Source organism: Cyprinodon tularosa, unplaced genomic scaffold (genome assembly GCF_016077235.1).
Source record: "Cyprinodon tularosa strain WSP-4 unplaced genomic scaffold, ASM1607723v1 ctg563, whole genome shotgun sequence".
Classification (NCBI taxonomy): domain Eukaryota; kingdom Metazoa; phylum Chordata; class Actinopteri; order Cyprinodontiformes; family Cyprinodontidae; genus Cyprinodon; species Cyprinodon tularosa.
The window spans coordinates 416,044-438,267 of NW_024039300.1; the positions used below are offsets into that span (position 1 = coordinate 416,044).

The 22,224-nt window shown below is 39.0% G+C and overlaps 1 long non-coding RNA gene, 2 other non-coding genes and 1 pseudogene across 4 annotated transcripts; 1 reads left to right on the forward strand and 3 right to left on the reverse strand.

Annotated features, from left to right (window-relative positions):
- Window positions 1-7,937: 7,937 nt before the first annotated feature.
- Window positions 7,938-8,000, reverse strand: LOC119796970 (annotated as a pseudogene).
- A 45-nt stretch (window positions 8,001-8,045) lies between these two features.
- LOC119796961 lies at window positions 8,046-16,952 on the forward strand. 2 transcript variants are annotated; one of them, XR_005282535.1, is made up of 5 exons: window positions 8,046-8,064; window positions 10,436-10,490; window positions 13,143-13,197; window positions 15,851-15,905; window positions 16,876-16,952. It is a non-coding gene; the product is annotated as an uncharacterized LOC119796961 (long non-coding RNA). The 2 variants fall into 2 exon arrangements; XR_005282536.1 differs by lacking the exon at window positions 16,876-16,952 and adding an exon at window positions 16,553-16,568.
- On the reverse strand, window positions 11,582-11,687 carry LOC119796968. The gene has a single exon (XR_005282537.1). It is a non-coding gene; the product is annotated as a U6 spliceosomal RNA (small nuclear RNA).
- Window positions 14,289-14,394, reverse strand: LOC119796969. The gene has a single exon (XR_005282538.1). It is a non-coding gene; the product is annotated as a U6 spliceosomal RNA (small nuclear RNA).
- Window positions 16,953-22,224: the final 5,272 nt, after the last annotated feature.

The following is a 22,224-nucleotide window of genomic DNA, read 5'->3' on the forward strand; positions in this document are numbered from 1 at the left end:
TGGATCAAAGCATCGTTACAAAATGATTATTATTTACACCGCTAATCATAACCAACGGCTTTTCTTGTGACATCACCATTACTTTCTTTATTATGAAAAAAAAAAATAGCTTTTATACATAACTAGTTAAAAACTGAAAGAATAAAGTTCAGTCGATAAAGCAGAACCCTCATGGCTATCATCTTTAAGACAAAAACAAAACAGCGGACTATAAAAGCTTGTTAATCACAGTATTCGTACTCTTTGTCTTCCGCTTTATCGTGGACCGGGTCGCTGGGGCAGCAGACTCAGCAGAGACTCCGGACTTCTCTCTCTGCAGACACCTGCTCCAGCCCTGCTGGGGGAAGCCTGAGGCGCGCCCAGACCAGCAGAGAGACATAGTCTCTCCAGCCTGTCCTGGGTCGTCCCCTGGGCCTCCTCCCAGTGGGACGTCCCTGGAACACCTCCCTGGAGAGGCGTCCAGGGTGCGCCTGGAAAAGATGTCCGAGCCACCTCAGCTGACTCCTTTCGATGTGGAGGAGAAGCAGCTCTACTCTACTCAAGCCTCTCCCAAATGACCAAACTCAATACCCTTTGATAGTATTGACCTTTAATCATTTTTTTAAACCATTTCATGATTTCTTTTAGCTCTATGTTCAGACGGTTCCAAACATTCCACCAGGAACCGAAATATAATTTTGTTTTGCTTTGCCTCTAATTATCTATGTTTGACGTTAACTTGTAAGTTTTGGCTTATAAACTCCTTACCCTCTCATGAAACCTTTTTTTTTTATTTCGTCTTTTGTTGGTTATTTCTGACTGCATACATTGTTAAAGGTCAGTGATCGTATAAATAGTGGGTTAAAATCATAGAAATTAATTTCCAATATTGTTGCAAGCAAAGAACATAATTCATTAATAAAAATTACAATTTTGTCTATTGAAATTTTTTTTATTTATTTATACTTTTCAAAGACATTTTGACTGATGTTATAAATTCAGATTTTTTTCAAAAAATGTTTATTTTATTTCAAATTTCGGTTTTACAGGTTTTTTTTTTTACATTTTTCATTGTGTTTCCCAGAGCTTATAATAATAATAAAAAAAAACATGCATAATAAATTGAAATTGTGATGTCTTTTTTTTTTTTACAGGTTATATAAATATCTGCAGACCAAGGCTGTGAGGCTGGAGAAGACCACACAATATATTTTTTCCTACCTCTGCCTTGAATGTGGGTGCAGTTTTAATGACTTATTGTTTTTTAATATATATTCTAAACGTTCCAATGAATTGAATGAAACGGCAGTTAATTTAATCAAAAACATATTCCTGCGAGACAGGAATAGACGGACATTAAAGATGAAATATCTGAAAAGGGAATCTGAGCTGTGAAAATATTGACAATATTTAGCTATGTAATTTAGAATTAAACTACATATACTGAAACAAACCTGAAGGTTTGGTAAATTGTTGACCATACAAATTATTTTTTGCATTACTTTAGTGCTCATGGAATGCAAATTACTGGTGTGTGGGATCAATAAAGTTACTGTATTAAAAAAAGAACCTTTTATTTATTGAGTTTGGTACCTTTTCTCCATTAACTTTAGTTAGTGTGTCAATTAAAGCTAGGTAGTGATGGTTAATGAGGCATCTTGAAGTGTTTGGACACATTGCCAAACTACTGATACTGTGTTGATACTGTCTCGCAGAATACTGACACCTGTTGGACCTTTGAAGGCACTACATGCAGCTTATTTGACAGACTGAAGTGGATTGATTTGATGACCTAGTACAGGGGAAACCAATTAAAAATCAGTGGGGTCTTAATAAAAAAATCAACAACCAGTAAAGGTCCGGAGTCATTTTTAAATATAATCTGTCACTTTAAACCAAATTTAATACTGAAGTAAAATGATGTGTTTATTCCTCCATGTTATACGGATGCATAAAATTTGACTGTATGATCTGGTGAATGGTAAAGTGCCTTGAGATGACGTGTTGTGACTTGATGCTATATAAATAAACTTAATTGAACTGAATCGACTTTAAAAAAAAAATAAAAAATAGAACATTTTTCCATTTTAAATCTAAAGTGTTTTCTTTTGTTTTCAGTTTGGTATATAGACAATTTCCTGATTCACATATTTAATAAAACATCTGAACTGACCGTAAAGCTAGGGCATTAAAGTAAAATTTGCTCTTGAAATGACACAGATGTACGTCTCAGCGGCAGGCCAACGCACTGAATGAGGCGTCTATTAATTCTATGAACCTGACTGTTAAGAAAGGATTACGTGTCTTTGTTTTTTTAAGTTAATATCATGTATGTTCACAATAACATCTCCACAACAGTAAAGGTGGATTAACATCAACAGAAAGTAAATCTTTTTTTTATTTTTTACTTTTTTGCCATTTGCAGCCAACAAAAAACAGTTTAAACAGCACACATATACACAGGTTATACATACACTTTTTAGTATAACCAAGACCACTAAAAGTCTTTAGAAAATGGTTCTGCACATTATTTCCCATCGTTGCCTCTCTGTAACTGTACTGTTTTTAGTTTGGCAATGTGGTGCAGCCTCAGCTTGTGGAACACAGAAACAGCAAGGGACATTAGCACATATTAGTAAAATACTTTGCTGTGAGATCAATTAAAATCAATCAGTCAAAGCAGTGGTTATCAATTCCACACTGAATGTGCTCACCCAGACCAAACACACCGTCAGCTCCATCATCAGCCCTTCAAAATGGTTTAAATTGGACAAGTTCACAGCTTGCTCGGATTCAGGCTGATGAATGATGCGCTCAGCTGATCTGATAACTTTTAAATTCCCCTCAGGTGGAATCTTTATTTTATTTTTATTTATCTTGTTTGTCAGGAACAGTACACATTAATGAACATTTCTGTAAATGTGTCAGGATTTACGGAAGCGTATTGCATTCACCAAAGAAAAAACAATGACAGTTTATCTCATGATTACGAGATCAGTATCTTGTATACGAAGATATCTGAGGTGATGAAGACTGAATTTAACTGAGATTTTCTTAAAACGATTACCTCAAGTCTTCTCAACTTCAGACATATTTGTTCATCAATGACATTTCAGGCACATTTTTTAGTTGGTGGTGATGCAGGCACAGCTTCAGTGACCAGACAACCACAGCACACATCACACAACAGCTTCTTTAAAATTGATCCAACCACAAATCCAGAGATGTAGACAAGAGCATTGTCAACAAGGCCACCAAAGCGAGTTAGCAGATCATTATACTCGTGCACAATTGCAGAAGTGTTTGGGAAAGGGAATAGCAGATCTTGTGTTTCTTCTGCTACGGAGTAAGATGGCATTTCAAAAGTCAACAGAAACACAGTTGCATCCTGAGCTGCCACATTTCCTGATGTGCTTGGAAGCACCCACACCGCACCATCAGGTGATGGGAAAGGACTTAGAACTGGTCTGCTGAAGGCTTATTGTTCCAACCTCCTGAGAAAACATAAAAGCACACACTAACCATACTTTCACATATTGCTTAGTTTGACTTTAACTGGGAAAAAAACTAAAATAAAACAATACATAATAATCTGAGAGTGTAATACTGTTAAGAAGGGCATGCACAAAAACTAAAACCAAAAACTGAAATTTCAACCTGATGCTCTGATTGAAGAGCAGCTCCAAATGATCTTGGCTAAAGCTGTAGGTGCAGATTTACTGCCGTCGCTGAAACTGTTCAGGAATAATCATGAGGGTGTCGATGTTAATGACAAATCCCAAGACAGCATATTAAATCTGACAAGAAACAGTTTTATTAATTTGATTTCAACTACAATTTACTTCAAGACAACAATGAACAGTTAACATTTATAGATGTCAAAATGACGAGGAACAATAATGCAACAAAAGAAAATAACATTTTTATAGATACCAGTGATGTGAAAAACTGAAAGCATTGAAGTCCAACAGAAACAAAACAGAAAACCATCAGAACCAGAATAAGGTGACCAGATTTCTATAATCCAGTCTGGAGACATTTCCAGCTCGTCGATTAAAAGAAATAAAGATCATCAAAATTAACTTAGGAAACTGGGACTGTGATGCTTTTATCTATTTTTACATATTTATTGATGTTTAAACAACAAAGTGTAAAATCCAGGGGGCCGTTTCAAGAAGCAGGTTTACTGAATAAGTTTTCTCAACATGAAAAGGGAAACTGACTTTTCCATTTCACAAAGAGTTTATTCAACCTGTTTCAGTTGCCGTAGTAACATTCTCCCCAGAGCTAACCTGGATGGTAGCAGGTTTTCTTCAGTAAACTCTGTCCTCTGTCTCCGCTCTCATTACAGCCATTGAGGCTGTTTTATTTCCTGATTCAGTCAGATTTTTCATAGCTGTGAAGCCTCTTCCCAGAGGGCAGCAGGGAGAACAGTCCATGGTGGGGGTGTGAGGGGTCATTGATGATGTAACAGGCTCAGGACACGCAGAGCTGGGATTAAATGTCTGATATGGAGGGAAGAGGAGCCCTGATGATCCTCTCTGCTGTTCTCACCACTCTTCTCACTTTCTTCCAGTCTGAGGCGCTACAGCCTCCACATCTCAGAGACTGTCCCAGTCCACAACACCTTCATTCAGACCTTCATCTCCTCCTTCTCTGCACCATCCTCGCCTCCATCCAAGGCCTGCATCCTCCTCTGCACCCAAGACCAGCCTCCGGTCCAGAGCATCAGCTGGGTCAGTGGTGTACTCATGAACTCGGCCCCACATCCCTCATATCTGTTTTACTTGCTGTGATTGTGTTTTAATGGTTCCTTGCAGGTTGCAGTTGTTGGACCTTACAGCAGCCCAGCACCAGTAACCCTGGTGTTTCTCGTCTCTCTGCGTTTGGGCTTGACGCAGACGTAGCCTCTGCAGTGCTTGGGTGGTGACGCCACCCTCCCCCCCCAGGTGCAGCAGAGCCTCCGCTGCCTTCCTCCTCCTGAACACGTTCGGCCCAGGTCTTCCTCCTACGTTGCCCCGGGCACCACAGGAGGAGGCAGCTGGGCCGAAGAGGTGGAGGCTAGCCTTGGAAGGTTGAGACTGAGGAAGAGGAGCAGGCGCCGGAGCAGAAGGCGGAGGAAGGCCTGGGCCGGATGGGCACAGCTGCTCTTCTGGCAGGTGGTTGGAAGGGCTGTCCTTGTTCCACCGTCACAGAGGACAGCTCCTTCGGTGCAAGCTGTGGGCGGTCTGCAGCGGTTGAAGCCGGGCTGAGGCTCACTCTCTGCTCCAGCACAGACTTCTCCCACTGCTTCTGTCACCATCTGAACCTGCAGACGTAAACACAGACTGACATCAGAGCCCGAGGACGTGCACGGAGTGTGAAAAGATTCCAGGTCAGTCAAACGGCTCTCACCGCTGGGAGATGAACCTCTGGTTCAGCTCAAAGAGCTTGATGGTGGTCTGAGCCATCAACCTCAGGCACGCCAGCACTGTCTGCCATATCTCCATGTAGTCAACGTGGATGAGGGACCACACGATCCTCAAAACACCATCTCTGCTGCACCAGTCCTGGTCCACGTGCATGGCCAGCACTACGACTGCAACTGCTCCCTCATGCTGAAGTAGTGGATCGATCTCCACATCCAGGAACCTGAGTGCTGCTCCTGCAGGGTGTTGTACAGCCGGGTCGCACTGTTGCCAAGCGAGACCTCAGCTGTCCAACCACCCTCTGGTCACAGGACGGCCTGCAGGAAAACCATACCACTTTAAGATACTTTCTTCTCCTTCTATTAATTGTTTTATAATAATAAAGAACTAAGACAGTTACTGGTTTCTTACTTGTACGTGAGCTCAGCAGGAAACTGGCAGCTGTAGGTGGGGGGCAGCAGCCTGACGATGCCCTGTGGCCATCCTGCGACCTTCTTCTTTAAGATGGGGAAGGAGTGTGGTAGGTGACGAAAAGAAGAAGAAACGGGTGACATGATGAGGAATCTACAGGTGAAAAGCAGCAGCCAGTTAGTGATGAGTGAGCTACAACTAATTGCCAAAAGCAAATTATTTATTGACTCCAACTTATTGTTTCACCTCAGGTTTACTTTTTTGTATCATTTGTGAAACAAAATGTTAGAAAACTGTCAGCATCAGCTGTATCTTTTTGTAAACAGAAAGTCTGATAAATTAGATGCTTGTTACTTAAATTCCTCCATGTCGCCAGCAGCCTGGACCAGCTCCTCATCACTGGGCTCCACAGGTGTCTGTGTGGAAGCAGCTGGTCTAGAGGTTCTGCTGTCGGCTGGAGATGAAATCATGAACCTGCCTTCTGGGACCTGAGATTCTGAGCCGCAGTGCTGGCCTTCAGGATGAGGCTCCCTAGATCAGAACCCCAGGTCCCAGCTTCATGCAGCTTGTTGATTCATATGGAAAACTAAAACCAAACACAATCTGTATTAATGGAGCTGTTGATGGATTTTCCCGTGCGATCATATGGCTGCATGCTTACTCCACAATTAGTAATCCCAAGGTTATAGCTGGGTACTTTATTGATGAAGTCAAAAACAGCAGCAGAACTCCAACGCATATCAGGTCAGACCTTGGTATGGAGAACTGTTCAGGGGAACAGATGCAGATATTTTTAAATTACTGGCTCAAGTCATCGTGACCTAATATATACATAAGATCTCATAATTATGAGAAACTGATCTCGTAGCTACCACCTACTCCAACTAAAAAATGTGCCTGAAATGTCATTGATAAACAAATATATCTGAAGTTATAAAGACTTAAGTTCATTGTTTTAGGAAAATCTCAAACAATTAAATTCAGTCTTCATCACCTCAGATATCTTCGTATACAAGATGCTGATCTTGAAACATGAACTAAAGTTAATGGAGAAAAGGTACCAAACTCAATATATGAAAGGTTCTTTGTTTAATACAGTAACTTTATTGATCCCACACACCAGTAATTTACATTTCATGAGCTCTGAAGTAATGCAAAAAATAATTTGAATGGTCAACAATTTAATAAACATTCAGGTTTGCTTCAGTATATGTAATTTAATTCTAGATAGCATGATAAATATTGTCAATATTTTCACAGCTCAGATTCCCTTTTTTAGATATTTAATCTTTAATGTCCGTCTATTCCTGTCTCGCAGGAATATGTTTTTGATTAAATTAACTGCACTTACATTAAAATAATTGGAACATTTACAATATATATAAAAAAACAATAAGTGTTTATTATAAATAGAATCGTTAAAACTGCACCCACATTCAAGGCAGAGGTAGAAAAAAAATATATTTACTGAGAGTGTGATCTTCTCCAGCCTCACAGCCTTGGTCTGCAGATATTTATAGAACCTGTTAAAAAATAAACGACACAATTTAATTTATTATGCATGTTATTTGTTTTAGTATAGTTCTAAAAAGTCAGAGCAACAGAATGGCTTTCAGTGTTTATACATGTGGATGCAGTAACCGTGCGCCGCCACCGGAGGGCACTAGAGGATCATAAAGAAGGAGAGCTGTTGATGGAGCTCCGTGTGTCCTGCTGTTGCAGGCATCTCCTCTCAGCGTAAATTCTCTTTAAATGGAAACAAACACAGCTGGGAAACGGGTAGATAAATCTAGATCATATAAACGAGCGAGTCTTCTATTCGGATTTCACTAAACAGCGAGTATGAGGGACTAGTTTTCATTTTAAAAGCCAGCCAATCATGTTAGGCCTGGTTTAAGTTCCCATCATGCATCTGTGACAACAAAACGCTGAATAAACAGAAAACCTACCAGGATCAGAAGTGAGTTGGGTCAAAGTTAGTGATATAGAATTGCTCACTCAGATAATAAGATCTACAGGTTTCACAACATGTTTTTATTTGATCAGATTTTCTGAAATGTAGTTCTTATTAGTACTATTATTAGTATTAATCCTACTCCAAGCCTCCTTCTGAGTGTCCTAGTTTACTAGCCTGCGCAAAGGGGCCATGCTAATCTTCTCTGTATCGTTCCAATTTTAGTATATGTCCTAGTATACTAGGACACTCAGAAGGAGGCTTGGAGTAGGACTTGTACCCCCACCTTACTGCGTCCCCCAGCAAGACGGTGTAATGTTTGATGTTTATTTATTTAGTTTTTATTGCAGAAAGTCTGATCAAATAAAAACATGTTGTGAAACCTGTAGATCTGATTATCTGAGTGAGCAATTCTATATCACTAACTTTGACCCAACTCACTTCTGATCCTGGTAGGTTTTCTGTTTATTCAGCGTTTTGTTGTCACAGATGCATGATGGGAACTTAAACCAGGCCTAACATGATTGGCTGGCTTTTAAAATGAAAACTAGTCCCTCATACTCGCTGTTTAGTGAAATCCGAATAGAAGACTCGCTCGTTTATATGATCTAGATTTATCTACCCGTTTCCCAGCTGTGTTTGTTTCCATTTAAAGAGAATTTACGCTGAGAGGAGATGCCTGCAACAGCAGGACACACGGAGCTCCATCAACAGCTCTCCTTCTTTATGATCCTCTAGTGCCCTCCGGTGGCGGCGCACGGTTACTGCATCCACATGTATAAACACTAGGGGTGGAACGGTTCACAAAATCCACGGTTCGATTCGATTCACGGTTTCGTGTTCGCGGTTTTCGGTTCGGTTCGATTCGATATATGATGATTGTTACACCGAAATCCCATAAAAATTGATGAAATTAATGAAAAAATCCCCCAAAAAATAATGGATTGTAATTATTTTAAATGATCCGCGGAAACCATGGATCATCTCCGTATGTTTTGCTGCTTTGAATTTAATCATCTCGCGCATGCTCTCTACCATCTCCAAGGGACTCAGAGGGGAGCGGACGGGAGCCACGGTGGAGGCTGTAGGCTTTCCTTTGAGCAGCCGGTCTGGAGCGCAGCGGGGGTTGCTGACGGAGTATGAGGGATTTCGGGGTTAGCATGACATGTTGGTCATGTTGCTGTTAGCGTAAACAAAACGTGTTGCACAATGCTTGCACACTGTAGCACTTTTATCAACAACTTTCTTTCCGCCGTCATCGTAGGTCACTCTAAATGCAAAGTGGTCCCATACAGCAGACCTATAAAGTGCTGCTGGCGCGTCTTCCAACTCCTGTTCTTTCCCACTCGCCATTCCGACACAATTCTCCACAACAACTGATTTTTTTTCCCTGCTACACCCGGCTAAGCTGCTTCGCTTCTTCTTCTTCTTGTTTACTACTGGTGGTTGGCTTTGGTCGCAGTACCGCCACCTTCTGCTCTGGACTGTAAACGCTTCGCCTATGAGAAAAAGGAGCAGTGCATGAACTAGGGCTGGGCGATAATTCAATAACGATATATATCGATCGATAGACGTGTGGCGCAATAGAAAAAAAGAGGGTCGATAAAAGTTCGATAAAAAAGAAACGCAGTTTTCCTTCCTTCTCATTGTAGCCTAGCATGTAGGTTTATGCTAGTCACTGCTTCCTCCCAACCAATCACAATCGTGGACCCAGGCATGCCGTCACAAAGCTCCGCCCTCTCAAACCACAACACAGAGCACATGAAGATGCAGCAAGGAGAGGCGGAGGAAATTGTTTCAAAGAAAGGTTTTTGTAGTTCGCCAGTTTGGCAGTATTTCGGTCATGGCAAGTCGGACAAAAAACCAACCACATTCATCTGTAAAATGTGTAGGGAACCAGTGAAAACGAAGTCTGATAACACAACCAACTTTTTTTTTTTTTTTTTTTATCATCTCAGCCGCTCACACCCGCAGGAGTACGAGCTGTGTAGGCCCCGACGCGGCTCTCCTCTTCGGGAATTTCGGGAAAATATATATTTTCAGTTCTGGGCAGTTTCCCACGTAGTTCTAACAATTGAGAGAAAAATGCTGAGGGGTCAGAAACTTCAAAGTAATAACTCAGGTTAAAGCAGTAATGCGGGTGGCGGCTGGGGGGGTGGGTGGGTCCATTTATTTATTTGTTATATTTATTTTGGTCACTTTTCTGGTCACTTTAGTTTATTCTTTGTCAGTATTTAATAACATAACTCAGGTCTCTTAAGTTATTTTTCTTTAAAACAATTCTGTTATGGTTAAAAAAGTTGGTTAAATAAAGATTTAATTAGAAGTCTGTGTTTGTGTTCTTTATTATAATTAAATCATTTAGCAATATTATAAAAAGTCCAGGCAGACCTGCACATAAAATATGGTGTCAAATCTTTTCAATAATTATCGATATCGATCAATATGCATTTTGTTTTATCGATAAGCTTTTTTTCTATATCGCCCAGCCCTAGCATGAACCGAACGAAACACACGCGAATCGAACCGAGACAGTCGAACCGAACGGTTCGGACGGTTTTCATAAATCGTCCCATCCTTAATAAACACTGAAAGCCATTCTGTTGCTCTGACTTTTTAGACCTATACTAAAACAAAAAACATGCATAATAAATTGAAATCGTGTCTTTTTTTTTTTTAACAGGTTATATAAATATCTGCAGACCAAGGCTGTGAGGCTGGAGAAGATCACACTTGCAGTAAATATATTTTTTCCTACCTCTGCCTTGAATGTGGGTGCAGTTTTAATGATCCTATTTATAATAAACACTTATTGTTTTTGTAACATAAATTCTAAACGTTCCAATGAATTGAATGAAACTGCAGTTAATTTAATCAAAAACATATTCCTGCGAGACAGGAATAGACGGACATTAAATGATGAAATATCTGAAAAGGGAATCTGAGCTGTCAAAATATTGACAATATTTATTTTGCTATCTAGAATTAAATTACATATACTGAAGCAAACCTGAATGTTTGGTAAATTGTTGACCATACAAATGATTTTTTTGCATTACTTTAGAGCTCATGAAATGTGAATTACTGCTGTATCTGAAACATTTTAGATATCTTAAAAAATAATGGGTCTCTGTTTTAACATAAAAAAGGCAGGCTAACTAGTCACATTTCTATAAAAGACGGTACTAAAGCATTCTGCATAGTCAAAATTACAATGTTCCTAGTCAGAATTGTATTTTAGATGTCACTAATTACATTTCTACGAGTAGAAAATACATTTTAAATAATCTGGAATTAAATTTGTACTAATAAGAACTACATTTCAGATATCTACAAATCTTACCCATTTTAAGTGGCCGTTTTATCATGTATTTTTTTTAACAGGTTAAATAAATATCTGGAAGAAATACAAAGGAAGAATAAAACAGCCAAAAATACCATAACATGCACATAAATAAACACTTAAAAATATAAGTAATTACAAAATAAAGTTGAAGATTATAAAGGACAAAAAAATAAATAAGGTCAATATTACAAAGGCAAACAAATAAAGAAGCTAATTAAAAGGGTTATATACATTTATGTCTCACTCTATAATTTAATTTCTACTTACATTTATTTGTTTATTGTATTTTTGGTGGCAAATAATTGTATGCTTATTTATTGAGCATTTATTTACTTCTGTATTTATTTTTTATACATGGCAGAGTCAGTCCTCCATAGCGAAGGACGCATCCCCATGTTTAGAACACAGCCCCTGAACTGGGAGCAAGAAGTGGAAAAAGGGCTTGAAAACATTCTTTATTGTTTTCATTATTTTTAAAAGATTAAAAATGAGGAACGCTTCACGAATTTGCGTGTCATCCTTGCGCAGGGGCCATGCTAATCTTCTCTGTATCGTTCCAATTTTAGTATATGTCCTAGTAAACTAGGACACTCGGAAGGAGGCTTGGAGTAGGACTTGTACCCCCACCTTACTGCGTCTCCCAGCAAGACGGTGTAATGTTTGATTTTTATTTATTTAGTTTTTATTGCAGAAAGTCTGATCAAATAAAAACATGTTGTGAAACCTGTAGATCTGATTATCTGAGTGAGCAATTCTATATCACTAACTTTGACCCAACTCACTTCTGATCCTGGTAGGTTTTCTGTTTATTCAGCGTTTTGTTGTCACAGATGCATGATGGGAACTTAAACCAGGCCTAACATGATTGGCTGGCTTTTAAAATGAAAACTAGTCCCTCATACTCGCTGTTTAGTGAAATCCGAATAGAAGACTCGCTCGTTTATATGATCTAGATTTATCTACCCGTTTCCCAGCTGTGTTTGTTTCCATTTAAAGAGAATTTACGCTGAGAGGAGATGCCTGCAACAGCAGGACACACGGAGCTCCATCAACAGCTCTCCTTCTTTATGATCCTCTAGTGCCCTCCGGTGGCGGCGCACGGTTACTGCATCCACATGTATAAACACTAGGGGTGGAACGGTTCACAAAATCCACGGTTCGGTTCGATTCACGGTTTCGTGGTCGCGGTTTTCGGTTCGGTTCGATTCGATATATGTTGATTGTTACACCGAAATCCCATAAAAATTTATGAAATTAATGAAAAAATCCCCCAAAAAATAATGGATTGTAATTATTTTAAATGATCCGCGGAAACCATGGATCATCTCCGTATGTTTTGCTGCTTTGAATTTAATCATCTCGCGCATGCTCTCTACCATCTCCAAGGGACTCAGAGGGGAGCGGACGGGAGCCACAGTGGAGGCTGTAGGCTTTGCTTTGAGCAGCCGGTCTGGAGCGCAGCGGGGGTTGCTGACGGAGTATGAGGGATTTCGGGGTTAGCATGACATGTTGGTCATGTTGCTGTTAGCATAAACAAAACGTGTTGCACAATGCTTGCACACTGTAGCACTTTTATCCACAACTTTCTTTCCGCCGTCATCGTAGGTCACTCTAAATGCAAAGTGGTCCCATACAGCAGACCTATAAAGTGCTGCTGGCGCGTCTTCCAACTCCTGTTCTTTCCCACTCGCCATTCCGACACAATTCTCCACAACAACTGATTTTTTTCCCTGCTACACCCGGCTAAGCTGCTTCGCTTCTTCTTCTTCTTGTTTACTACTGGTGGTTGGCTTTGGTCGCAGTACCGCCACCTTCTGCTCTGGAGTGTAAACGCTTCGCCTATGAGAAAAAGGAGCAGCGCATGAACTGAACGAAACACACGCGAATCGAACCGAGACAGTCGAACCGAACGGTTCGGACAGTTTTCATAAATCGTCCCATCCTTAATAAACACTGAAAGCCATTCTGTTGCTCTGACTTTTTAGACCTATACTAAAACAAATAACATGCATAATAAATTGAAATTGTGTCTTTTTTTTAACAGGTTATATAAATATCTGCAGACCAAGGCTGTGAGGCTGGAGAAGATCACACTTGCAGTAAATATATTTTTTCCTACCTCTGCCTTGAATGTGGGTGCAGTTTTAATGATCCTATTTATAATAAACACTTATTGTTTTTGTAACATAAATTCTAAACGTTCCAATGAATTGAATGAAACTGCAGTTAATTTAATCAAAAACATATTCCTGCGAGACAGGAATAGACGGACATTAAATGATGAAATATCTGAAAAGGGAATCTGAGCTGTCAAAATATTGACAATATTTATTTTGCTATCTAGAATTAAATTACATATACTGAAGCAAACCTGAATGTTTGGTAAATTGTTGACCATACAAATGATTTTTTTGCATTACTTTAGAGCTCATGAAATGTGAATTACTGCTGTATCTGAAACATTTTAGATATCTTAAAAAATAATGGGTCTCTGTTTTAACATAAAAAAGGCAGGCTAACTAGTCACATTTCTATAAAAGACGGTACTAAAGCATTCTGCATAGTCAAAATTACAATGTTCCTAGTCAGAATTGTATTTTAGATGTCACTAATTACATTTCTACGAGTAGAAAATACATTTTAAATAATCTGGAATTAAATTTGTACTAATAAGAACTACATTTCAGATATCTACAAATCTTACCCATTTTAAGTGGCCGTTTTATCATGTATTTTTTTTAACAGGTTAAATAAATATCTGGAAGAAATACAAAGGAAGAATAAAACAGCCAAAAATACCATAACATGCACATAAATAAACACTTAAAAATATAAGTAATTACAAAATAAAGTTGAAGATTATAAAGGACAAAAAAATAAATAAGGTCAATATTACAAAGGCAAACAAATAAAGAAGCTAATTAAAAGGGTTATATACATTTATGTCTCACTCTATAATTTAATTTCTACTTACATTTATTTGTTTATTGTATTTTTGGTGGCAAATAATTGTATGCTTATTTATTGAGCATTTATTTACTTCTGTATTTATTTTTTATACATGGCAGAGTCAGTCCTCCATAGCGAAGGACGCATCCCCATGTTTAGAACACAGCCCCTGAACTGGGAGCAAGAAGTGGAAAAAGGGCTTGAAAACATTCTTTATTGTTTTCATTATTTTTAAAAGATTAAAAATGAGGAACGCTTCACGAATTTGCGTGTCATCCTTGCGCAGGGGCCATGCTAATCTTCTCTGTATCGTTCCAATTTTAGTATATGTCCTAGTAAACTAGGACACTCAGAAGGAGGCTTGGAGTAGGACTTGTACCCCCACCTTACTGCGTCTCCCAGCAAGACGGTGTAATGTTTGATTTTTATTTATTTAGTTTTTATTGCAGAAAGTCTGATCAAATAAAAACATGTTGTGAAACCTGTAGATCTGATTATCTGAGTGAGCAATTCTATATCACTAAGTTTGACCCAACTCACTTCTGATCCTGGTAGGTTTTCTGTTTATTCAGCGTTTTGTTGTCACAGATGCATGATGGGAACTTAAACCAGGCCTAACATGATTGGCTGGCTTTTAAAATGAAAACTAGTCCCTCATACTCGCTGTTTAGTGAAATCCGAATAGAAGACTCGCTCGTTTATATGATTTAGATTTATCTACCCGTTTCCCAGCTGTGTTTGTTTCCATTTAAAGAGAATTTACGCTGAGAGGAGATGCCTGCAACAGCAGGACACACGGAGCTCCATCAACAGCTCTCCTTCTTTATGATCCTCTAGTGCCCTCCGGTGGCGGCGCACGGTTACTGCATCCACATGTATAAACACTAGGGGTGGAACGGTTCACAAAATCCACGGTTCGGTTCGATTCACGGTTTCGTGGTCGCGGTTTTCGGTTCGGTTCGATTCGATATATGTTGATTGTTACACCGAAATCCCATAAAAATTTATGAAATTAATGAAAAAATCCCCCAAAAAATAATGGATTGTAATTATTTTAAATGATCCGCGGAAACCATGGATCATCTCCGTATGTTTTGCTGCTTTGAATTTAATCATCTCGCGCATGCTCTCTACCATCTCCAAGGGACTCAGAGGGGAGCGGACGGGAGCCACAGTGGGGGCTGTAGGCTTTCCTTTGAGCAGCCGGTCTGGAGCGCAGCGGGGGTTGCTGACGGAGTATGAGGGATTTCGGGGTTAGCATGACATGTTGGTCATGTTGCTGTTAGCATAAACAAAACGTGTTGCACAATGCTTGCACACTGTAGCACTTTTATCCACAACTTTCTTTCCGCCGTCATCGTAGGTCACTCTAAATGCAAAGTGGTCCCATACAGCAGACCTATAAAGTGCTGCTGGCGCGTCTTCCAACTCCTGTTCTTTCCCACTCGCCATTCCGACACAATTCTCCACAACAACTGATTTTTTTCCCTGCTACACCCTGCTAAGCTGCTTCGCTTCTTCTTCTTCTTGTTTACTACTGGTGGTTGGCTTTGGTCGCAGTACCGCCACCTTCTGCTCTGGAGTGTAAACGCTTCGCCTATGAGAAAAAGGAGCAGCGCATGTACTGAACGAAACACACGCGAATCGAACCGAGACAGTCGAACCGAACGGTTCGGACGGTTTTCATAAATCGTCCCATCCTTAATAAACACTGAAAGCCATTCTGTGGCTCTGACTTTTTAGACCTATACTAAAACAAATAACATGCATAATAAATTGAAATTGTGTCTTTTTTTTTAACAGGTTATATAAATATCTGCAGACCAAGGCTGTGAGGCTGGAGAAGATCACACTTGCAGTAAATATATTTTTTCCTACCTCTGCCTTGAATGTGGGTGCAGTTTTAATGATCCTATTTATAATAAACACTTATTGTTTTTGTAACATAAATTCTAAACGTTCCAATGAATTGAATGAAACTGCAGTTAATTTAATCAAAAAAATATTCCTGCGAGACAGGAATAGACGGACATTAAATGATGAAATATCTGAAAAGGGAATCGGAGCTGTCAAAATATTGACAATATTTATTTTGCTATCTAGAATTAAATTACATATACTGAAGCAAACCTGAATGTTTGGTAAATTGTTGACCATGCAAATGATTTTTTTGCATTACTTTAGAGCTCATGAAATGTGAATTACTGCTGTATCTGAAACATTTTAGATATCTTAAAAAAATAATGGGTCTCTGTTTTAACATAAAAAAGGCAGGCTAACTAGTCACATTTCTATAAAAGACGGTACTAAAGCATTCTGCATAGTCAAAATTACAATGTTCCTAGTCAGAATTGTATTTTAGATGTCACTAATTACATTTCTACGAGTAGAAAATACATTTTAAATAATCTGGAATTAAATTTATACTAATAAGAACTACATTTCAGATATCTACAAATCTTACCCATTTTAAGTGGCCGTTTTATCATGTATTTTTTTTAACAGGTTAAATAAATATCTGGAAGAAATACAAAGGAAGAATAAAACAGCCAAAAATACCATAACATGCACATAAATAAACACTTAAAAATATAAGTAATTACAAAATAAAGTTGAAGATTATAAAGGACAAAAAAATAAATAAGGTCAATATTACAAAGGCAAACAAATAAAGAAGCTAATTAAAAGGGTTATATACATTTATGTCTCACTCTATAATTTAATTTCTACTTACATTTATTTGTTTATTGTATTTTTGGTGGCAAATAATTGTATGCTTATTTATTGAACATTTATTTACTTCTGTATTTATTTTTTATACATGGCAGAGTCAGTCCTCCATAGCGAAGGACGCATCCCCAAGTTTAGAACACAGCCCCTGAACTGGGAGCAAGAAGTGGAAAAAGGGCTTGAAAACATTCTTTATTGTTTTCATTATTTTTAAAAGATTAAAAATGAGGAACGCTTCACGAATTTGCGTGTCATCATGACACGTCCTTCGCAGGCAGCAGCAGGGATTGTTTACTGCACTGTAAAGAGACAGCCACTAGGTGGCGCTGCTGTTTAATCTTCAAGCGCAAACCAAACTCCGAGAAATGTCGTTCTTTCAAAGCGGCGTTAAGGTGCCTTTAAGTGGTCTATCAAAAGCCGACGTAAAAATTGCTCATCAACACCCAGTCGTCTAATTTCCACTGGAAAGCTGAGAAAAGTCTACCCTGAGTTTCCGAGATGAGCTAGGCTTTGACCTTTCGACATGGCGGAGAGCAGCGACGCCACTCCGTCTGGTAGCGTGGCGTCGTTAAGCTCTTTGCATATCTAACGCTGTGGCATATTGATAAAAAATAAACATAAAGAGCTATTATCACCTTTAAACTTGTGTTGGTTTTGAAATTACCGTAATTGTTTAAATTTTCCAGTTGCTTGCTCGCTGCCAGTCCATGCATCCTCTTCCTTGGGCGCTAGGTTAGAGGCTGTCCACGTCATGCTGGTCAAGTTGCTCTGACGCAGAGACGCCTGGCTGCTCTTTGGCTATGGCAGGCCGTTTTGACATTTATTAGTATGACTGAATATATATTTCAGATGTCTCAAATGCATTTCTTCTTAATTAAAGTGAACATTTCAGATATCTGAAATGTTTATTCATTCTTCCTATCAAAAAAAATGAATTCTGAAGAGGATGAACTCTAATTCATATAACATTACAGATATCCAGAAGTCCAATTCTTGACATCAAAACTATATTTCTACTAGCTTTAGTGCTATCTATAATAGAAATGTGACTAGTCAATCTGCCTTTTTTACGTTAAAACAAAGACCCATTAATTGTTTTAATGTTGGTCAAAATATGTTTTTAAGTATCTAAAACTGTATTTTGGATAGGCATTATAAAATTATTAGAATTTAGATATCTGAAATTCCTATTTAAACAGTGATATATTAATAGTTTATATCTTTAATTATATTTGGATTTCTGGATATCTAGATTGTTATATTCTTTCTTGATATCTAAAATTGTCATTATGACTAGCAGTAACTCTATTATTGAGATCTGAAATTAGAATTCATCCTCATCAGAATAAATTTTTAGATAGGAAGAATGTTTATTTTAGATGTCTGGAAGTAAGAGCCCAATAAACATGAATGAGAAACGTGACGTCATTTGTACTAGTAAGAATTATATTTAAAATATCTGTCTGAAATGTTTAATTTAGAAAGGAAAATGTTATTTAAGATATCGGAAGTGTTCGTTCGTATCAAAAGGGCAAGACAAACAACCAGAGTATGGCAGGCCTATCTATCTATCTATCTATCTATCTATCTATCTATCTATCTATATCTATAAATATATATATATCTTCTTGTGTGATCACCGCAGTCACTTCTGGGAAGCTTGCTTCACAAACTTCTGATGCGCCTATGAATCTGGTCTTTGATTGGATGGTCAAACATGCTGAAAACCACCACATCACACAGCAACCCACCCAGGTAATATATTTGTATATTTACTGTGTGAACATGAACACACTTCAGCACAACTTAATCAAACAATCCAACAAAATCTGTCCAGAGTTGTTCTCCATAAACAACGCTGACCCCGCCACCACAGCCGTGTCAGATCCAGTGAGGGTCATGTGACACATCCCATACATACATGTTTGCAGATAGATTTATAACCATGTAGAATACTCCTCTTTTTACATTTAGAAGACAAACTAATATCAGTGCACACAAGCAGATATGCTAAGCTTATTTTGACATAGCTAAAATATTTACATTTATTATAGTTGACTTTGAATTATTACCTTTAATGCTTATTGGCCGGAACATTGAACATCTGAACGCTGAACTTTTACTCTGATAAACTATAATACAATCCATAATGTTTGGTGATCAGTACATTCTGTGTTAATCCAGTTCGCACATCCATCAAACTTGACAGGGTAGGCAGGCCCATGTAATTTCTGGAGTCGCCTATAAGCAGAGCAGCTTGTGAAAAAGCTCTTTCAACTGGTGCATTTGATAAAGGGAGGGTGAGGAGTTTAATTGCACCAAGCGCTAAAACTCAAAGCAGTGGTTTCCTTCAACATCTTTGAAAGATTCCTCTTTTAACCAGGAAGCATCGAATCGATCGTCAGTGTGAGGTTTATCACAACAGATCCACCTGCTGCTAAAACTAGCGTAATCTATGGCCCCATTACACTAGTTCTCTGTTGGAAACACCCTGGCAGATGATATTAGCCAATAAGTGATAGAGAAAGGTCAGGGAGGGTTTGCTATGACTCAGTAATGATGAATGATTAGTGGACATGTGTTTTCATAGGTTAACTCAAAAACAGCTGATCTGACTCCTAACCAGCCCAAATGATCTCCATCCACCCAAAATGAAAACCGCCCAATCTGTCAACACTGCACCAAATCACGTCAGCGTCCATAAGCCGGGCATACACTGTGCAATGTTTGCCCTTTACAGGCCAATTCTATGGTCGTGTGAGAATTTACGATCTGGCCAACTTTCAACCTGATCGTGGGTCGTGTGTCCTGTAGTGTACAGGGAGTAACGAGGGGAGATCAGCCTCTCACGACCACCTCCCGATCAGGAATAGTAAGGTCGGGATAAAATCAAACATGTTTGAAATTCAGTTTGCTGTCTCAAGGATTCTTCTTCTTCTTGTTCTTCCTCTCAGATAAAAACACAGAAGTATTGCGGGAGTTTGAGTGAAATGGATTTCTTTCTGTAAAATTGACAGACTGTAGTTGCCACGATTGCTTAGGCACGTCTTTGTCCAAATATGTTGTCGCCTTTTCTTTTTAGGGCTTTGGGCACATAAAATTGCACAAATTGCCAAGGCAACCCTGCTGTGTCGTCATACAGTGTGAGCAGTAGCTGCGTGCAACGATTGAAAAAAATCCTACAGTGTATGCCCGACTATAGGTGAAAGCAATCAATGCGAGGTCACTTCTTATATTATGTCCATGGTCAGTTCATCAGGATTATGATCCCACTAAAATATGTAGTTGTTGTTCAGGGGGGGCAGATCTCCAGCCTAACGCCAGTGTGACAGATTAACTGGTGGCGAGATTACTGGTTGAAACTCTGCCTCACAATGGAGTGTCATTTCTCCTGCTTCACCATAAGCTATAAATCAAACCTGCAGCTTGGAGGAGCAAGTCCGCCACTATGAAAATCCCTGAATGTAAATAGAAATCCCTGCAGGCCTATTAACACAAAACATGTTTCAGCACCTTTCAAGAAAAACTGGATCACTGCAAAAAAAACAATTGGGCTTCTCATCCTTCCTTCCAACTATTCCCATTTATTTTTCAGATAGTGAAATAAAGTTTTTTTCTTGTTATTAGATTCCATGCTTTCACTTTTATTTTATTTTCTTATTTAGACACAGACACCAGCCTCTACAAAGGTGGTTGTTTTTGTGTTTTTTCTCAGAGACCCTGAAACTCTGTCCTGTATGATGAACTGTATCAGGTCACACAAACAGTGGTTTAAGGAAAGAAACACCTTTATTTGTTTTGCTATTGTGTTCAGTCTGTACTTGTTTTACTGCCCCCTGTGTACAAAGGGAGTAATATGTATTTATTTAGGGGCATTTCAGCTAATAAAATCTGTATCAAGTACCTGGTGATGTGGAAACATTACTTTTTATGTATTCATTGTAGAATTTAAACACCAGATTTAGCAGCTATCACTATGGTGTGGTTATCACACGCCATGGCTGTTTGACATTTTTTCATTTAGAAAAAGGCAGATAAGAAATCAGGAAGCAATCAACTAGATTAATTTGTGACAAATAGGATTCACAACACAGCTGTTTGGAGAGATTAGGTGGCTGTGTGGTTGCCTGATGAAAATCCTGCAAAAGTAAACAAACCAGTGGTGGAGCCAGATGGATAGTTGGGATGGCAACTTTGTACATAGGGGACCTGTCATGGATGACCCAGAGGAAGAGGATCTGCTGGTGGAACGCATGGATGATGAGGCGGTTAGAGATGAGGACTTAGTGGAGGACAGGGGCAGAGCTAGATGGGGGGCCAGGGGTGGCCATTCCCACCCTTAGGCAATCATTGGCCACCCCTGTGGCCACCCATACCATTTCCCCCCCCCCTCTATTACATATGGTGGCAGCAGTAATACTCTCAAGTGGAATATTCAAAGCTTTTTTTTGTGGTTAATTATGCACATCAATATACTAACATCAAAGATGATAAGTACAGAATTCATGCTCTTTTCAGAACTAGATTTTGTGTTATATGAGGTAAAAAGAAAATGATGTGTCTCTGCAAGTCATCTAGGAGACTTCAGCGTAATCATAGATAAATAACAAGTTTAATAAAAACTTATCAAAGAATCAATTTATGTAGATATTAGTGCTTGTAAATATCAATTTTATGCAGAATGTTTATTGATACAAGTAGGTAAGTGTCGACAATGCAAAAGATTTACGCCCCAGAACTCAAAACTGAAAGAGTTTCAAACCCAATACCTTTATCTAGAAATTATGGATGTTTAAATATATGTGTCCATTTGATAGGCTGTAGGAAAGTATAGTTTGTCTTTATTTAGAAAATATGGATGTTTTGGTGGAGGAAAAACCTGATGACTCCTCAGAGACTGTCCCAGTCCACAATACCTTCCTCTAGACCAGGCATCCCCAAACTCGGTCCTAGAGGGCCGCTGTCCTGCAGGTTTTAGATGTTTCTCTGCTCCAGCACAGCTGATTTTAATTGATAGTTGATTAACAGGCTTTTGCTCTACTGCAATCATTATAATCAGCTGTGCTAAAGCAGCGAAACCTCTAAAACCTGCAGGACAGCGGCCCTCGAGGACCGAGTTTGGGGATGCCTGCTCTAGACCTTCAAGTCCTCCTTCTCTGCACCATCCTCACCCCAGCCCTCCCCCTCCAGCCAAGGCCTGCATCCTCCTCTGCAACCAACACTAGCCTCTAGTCCAGAACATCAGCTGGGTCAGTGGTCTACTCATTAACTCAGCCCCACATCCCTCATATCTGTTTTATATGCTGTGATTGTGTTTTAATGGTTCCTTGCAGGCTGTAGTTTTTGGACCTGATAGCATCCCAGCCAGGCCTGCCTCACTAGTTCTGATGTCAGATTTCCACAGCCATTTGTCACGAGGCAACAAATCCAGTCAGAATGTGTTTTTC